Source organism: Hydractinia symbiolongicarpus, chromosome 7 (genome assembly GCF_029227915.1).
Source record: "Hydractinia symbiolongicarpus strain clone_291-10 chromosome 7, HSymV2.1, whole genome shotgun sequence".
Taxonomy (NCBI): Eukaryota; Metazoa; Cnidaria; class Hydrozoa; order Anthoathecata; family Hydractiniidae; genus Hydractinia; species Hydractinia symbiolongicarpus.
Genome location: NC_079881.1, coordinates 4384781 through 4389460, shown reverse-complemented (window position 1 = coordinate 4389460; position 4680 = coordinate 4384781). Strand labels below are relative to the sequence as shown.

General features: G+C 31.4%; 1 long non-coding RNA gene across 1 annotated transcript; it reads right to left on the bottom strand.

Moving 5' to 3' along the window:
• Positions 1-1406: 1406 nt before the first annotated feature.
• LOC130649136 (uncharacterized) lies at positions 1407-2529 on the bottom strand. Its single transcript, XR_008983006.1, has 2 exons — positions 2135-2529; positions 1407-2019 (listed from the first exon to the last, which is right to left on the bottom strand). It is a non-coding gene; the product is annotated as an uncharacterized LOC130649136 (long non-coding RNA).
• Between the last annotated feature and the right edge of the window lie 2151 nt (positions 2530-4680).

The window sequence follows — 4680 nt, the reverse complement described above, 5'->3', positions numbered from 1 at the left end:
ATACTAATGGTATAAGAATGATATTTAGTTGTTTTGAAGTGGGAGGTAAGCTTTAATAAGAGAAGTTAATAGTCAGACAAACAAATTCTAGTTGCTTTTCTATCTGAAATCAGTACAGTTAGAAGCTAATTTGCCTATGTTGTACTCCATTTTCCATAGCTAGCTAGCTAGATAGCTACAATCATGGCCAAAACCTTTGGAATTTTCTGTCAAATCTACCTTTCCCCCTTTCCCCCATGTACAAAGTTGAGATAAGCAGCTGGCCTTGTTTCAACATCAACTTTGTAGCTGGAGGGAAGGGGGGCTAGCTAGATTATGTCAATATTGTGTAGAATTTCATAAGGTTTTGGCCATGATTGTAGCTAACTTTGTAAATATTAAAAACTTATCTAAACATAGCTAGCCTATAGCTATACTTATAATACTGTGTCCTGTTAAATGCAAAAAAATACAGTATATAGCTAGCTAGCTAGCTAGCTAGGTACAGGAAAGCTCAAGCCCAATCAAATTTTCTGTAAAGAAGAATTCATGAGGTGAATATATATTCTGGAAGGTTTTCCAGAAAGCAATATTAATATCTTTTTTAACAGCTATGTTTAGTCCTTTCTGGAGCTTTCTAACAATAACCAGCAGGAGAACGGTTTCAAGACTTTCAAAAACGATATCTGCACACGAGGCAAACTATACTGGTACCAGGAATAAGCTACAGACCAGAGTTTGAAAAATTGTCAATCAAGCATAATGACGTCATTTCAATTTTTAATAAATTAATTTTAAAATAGTATTTTACATGCAGCATTCCACATTACCAAGTCTATAGATATCAACACCAAGATTTCTGAAAACGGACCTTTACACCTGTATCCTTCAAATGAGAAATTACCTTATCTCAATGAAGGTTATTGAAATCAGTTTTTGGTGTGAAACAATTTATTTTGTATTAAGCCTACAAGTTTATCAAGAATCGGGTTCATAAGATTTGTAACATGTGATAATTTAAAATAATAAATGAGGAAATTGGTCTATATATTGTGACATCAATTCTGATCCCTGTAATTGCAAATACATTCCTGTCTATTTCGATCTCCTTATATTCTCCTTATATTCTCCTTATATATAAATGTTTTTCATTATGTAATGGTAATTGTGAAAACTGAATCAAAAAAGATTCTATACAGTTTTATCTACTGCCCTTGTCAAAGTTATCGAAAGAATAGTTGAATTAGTAATGCATTTGTCTTTGTAGATGTTAATGTATAAAATGATTTATTTGGGAGATGAAAGTACAGTAAACTTGTTAGGACATTCAAGTTACGCCTATTTTTAAAGACTTAATTTTACAATGTTTGTTATGTTAAAAAAATTAACTTATAACCTATAATTCTCAGTTTTAAAACACAATGAAAAAATAGTAAAAAATCTTGTCCAAGTAAGTAGGATACAATTTGAATGCTAAATAAGTAAAACAAAACTAACTCAGATGTACATTAAGGCGAAGACAACACAACGATAAACAAGATGTTAATTTGTAGCAGTGTATCACCATTACATAAGAATTTATCATTGCTACAATGTTTCGTAAAACGTAATATATTGTTGTTGTTGTTGTTGTTGTTGTTGTTGTTGTTGTTGTTGTTGTTGTTGTTGTTGTTGTTGTTGTTGTTGTTGTTGTTGTTGTTGTTGTTGTGTAGTATGTAAATGTTTTGGGTAATTGATTGGAATAAAATCTTCCGTACTCTTTCAATCTTGTGTCGTAAACAAACTCGCAGGCGGTCAATTAACAGTAAGCGGTTTTATATGGTGCAATTTATTGTTGCTACTCCAGCAGTGCTATGGAAGAGGAAATAAAAACAGATGCTGTCTTCCTCAAAATATCTTTCCAATCATTTTCAACATATTAATTCTCTCACTTTAGTTTAAATTGTTTTCCAGATGACTTAACGATGGTAACGCATTTTACTTTAACCGCAGTTTGTTGTTTTTGTTGTGATGTTGAGGATGATTTTGTTTGCTTTGTGCCTGAAAAAGAAAATAAGAAATCAATTAAATATAAACATATATTTTACAGTCGTGTAACTCATATGAAAGTTGACTGTTAACACAATAAAATATTTGGCTAAATAATTCTTTGTACCTGACTTAGAAAAAAACTTCATGTTGACTTTTAATTAGAACTTTCTTTCTCTTTCCTTGACCTGAATTTAATTCTGATTGAGACGAATGGGTATTTTATAGTTTTTATAGAAAAGATTGAACGAAAGTGTGGGTTGCAAGAAAACTAATTTGCTGACGATTGTATAATTAAATTGGATTTATTTTGGACAAGAAAGTAATAACTGTCTAATTAACCCGAATTAAAAGTCTTTATTTTTTGCTAAAACGTGTTGTTATTTTGAAAGCGTAGGTTTGTTGAATTAGCTTCGTCAGCATGCTTTCTTTAAATAGAATTTAACATTCACACAATTTTAAGGAAAGTTTGGATAAAATACAATAGTTGAAAAATCATCATCACGTAAGCAGTATATAAACAAAAATATGTTTTTAAGGAGTTTGTTCCGCTGTTATCCCTAATGTGTAGAGCTTGAAATACTGATCACAAGAATGTGTAGGATTATTTACTTTTGAAGGTTACAGAGATAGTGGGACAATTTTTGAAGAGATAAATATCTAAAACAATATAGTCATGAATAAAAAATCCATATTTTCACCTCACACCATCGTTTTCAAGGGTTTTTCTTCACTAGACATATTTTATTAAAAACAATTTAAAAAATATTTTTTGGACCAATTAAAGCCTCTAAATGGTATTTAAGTGCCAACAGAATAAGATTATGACTTCATCATCATTTTCAGAATTATTTATTTAGCTATGCTTTAGCTAGCTATTTTTTAGCTATGCCAAATATAGCTCCATTGAGTATGTCACCATACCATGCAAGGCACATAACAGCAAAAAACAAGGCTTTGTGCCATGACTGGAGAAACCTGTTTTAATAAATCAACCACGGAGAGTTTAAAAAAACGTGTAAGACTTAAAAAACTTTTGATAGATAATTTTTCTTAGAAATTTGTATAAACTAGGCGAGAATCGGCGTCTAAACGGCGGGTTCCGCTAGTACTTTATAGGTTAAGACATAAGTAATTGTGTGACCCGCCGTTGAACGCCTTGCAAAAGAGCCATAAACTGTGGTACACATAGGTGGAGCGCTTTAGTACAGGTATACAGTATGTCGTAAATGAAATAAAGCGCACACACATTATAATGTAATATATTTTTCTATATACTTATATAATATACTTTACTGCAACTTTAGCGGAAATAAAACACAATTTACAACTAGTTGTTACCATGTCATAAGGAAAATAATCGATCAATATTATTTTGTTTTGCGGAATAAGTTTTCGTGAAAAATTAATCGTGACTTTGGGTACTTAGTACAGATGAACCATGTCCCTCATGCGTATAGGCGAAATACCCTTTTTAAACAAAAATTTGATCAATATTTTTTCTCAGAAATCAATATAAATTATAAGATTCGTATTCATAGGTTGTTTTTCTGAAATCCATATAATATTTCTAAACAAGAGAGTTACCGATATGGAAGCTAAAGTGGACTGAACTGGTTACACGTGTTAATGTTTTGCATAATTATTGTGCTAATGTTGCATAATTATTGTGCTGAGCTTGCATAATTATTATATTGAGTGTGTTAATTTTTACGTGTCACTTTTTAACATTACTCAAACGTGTAATTTTGATAAGAGTATATTGAGCGACTGTGATGTTCTTTCCATACGCCATTGATGGGCGGCTAAATATTTATTAAAATTAAGACATTTGGCAAAGACAAAATTAGTTTTTAGATAAAAAAAATAACACCCCTTTTATTATTGTCCCATCAAATTTTTGTGAGACCATTTACTTGTTATGCTATCTGATTCACATATGTTCAAACTCATTCTTTTACAAACGTTGGAAGGTCTGCTAATTTACTATGTAATTCAAAAGAGTTCATTACGTAATATTCGGACAACTGTGCCTTAATCCACGTACATTATAAATTCAAGAAGAATTTTGTAAGTATCATTTATAAACATTTTTATATTATAATAACCAAGTAAAGCACGTTTCTAAATAGGTCTTTTATTTGCTAAGTACTCCAGTTTAAAATAATAATAACGAGTCGGTTGTATATTCCATGACGGTGACTTCATTTTCGAACGGTAGCTCCGAAAGGTAATCCTGGGAGGTGGTGAGGAATATGTCATCACTTTTCTGTGACGTCATCAAAAGCTTATTTTTTTTCAAAAATACTCATAATCCAAAAAACCCAATTAACTCGTTTACATTGGAAAGCTAAAACATGAATTTTCTTTCGCAGCTTAACTTTTTTTTGAAATGACTTTTTAATTAATACTACCTTTACCTTTTTTCCGAAAGTTGCTGTGTTCTTGTTCCATTCAGAGTGTGCAGCTATACGGAGTACGGCTCCGTATAAGCATGCGTATACGGAGTATAACTTCGTATAGTGACATGTTTGCTCCGTATAGACGGAAATATTTAAATATCTTAAAGCCGCGAGCAGCGCAGACAGCTTTGAGAGTATAATGCCAAGACTGGTTTGGCTAGACATTAGCGAATGCAGCATGAACTTCGAAGTCTAAACTAAGCATTTTTAT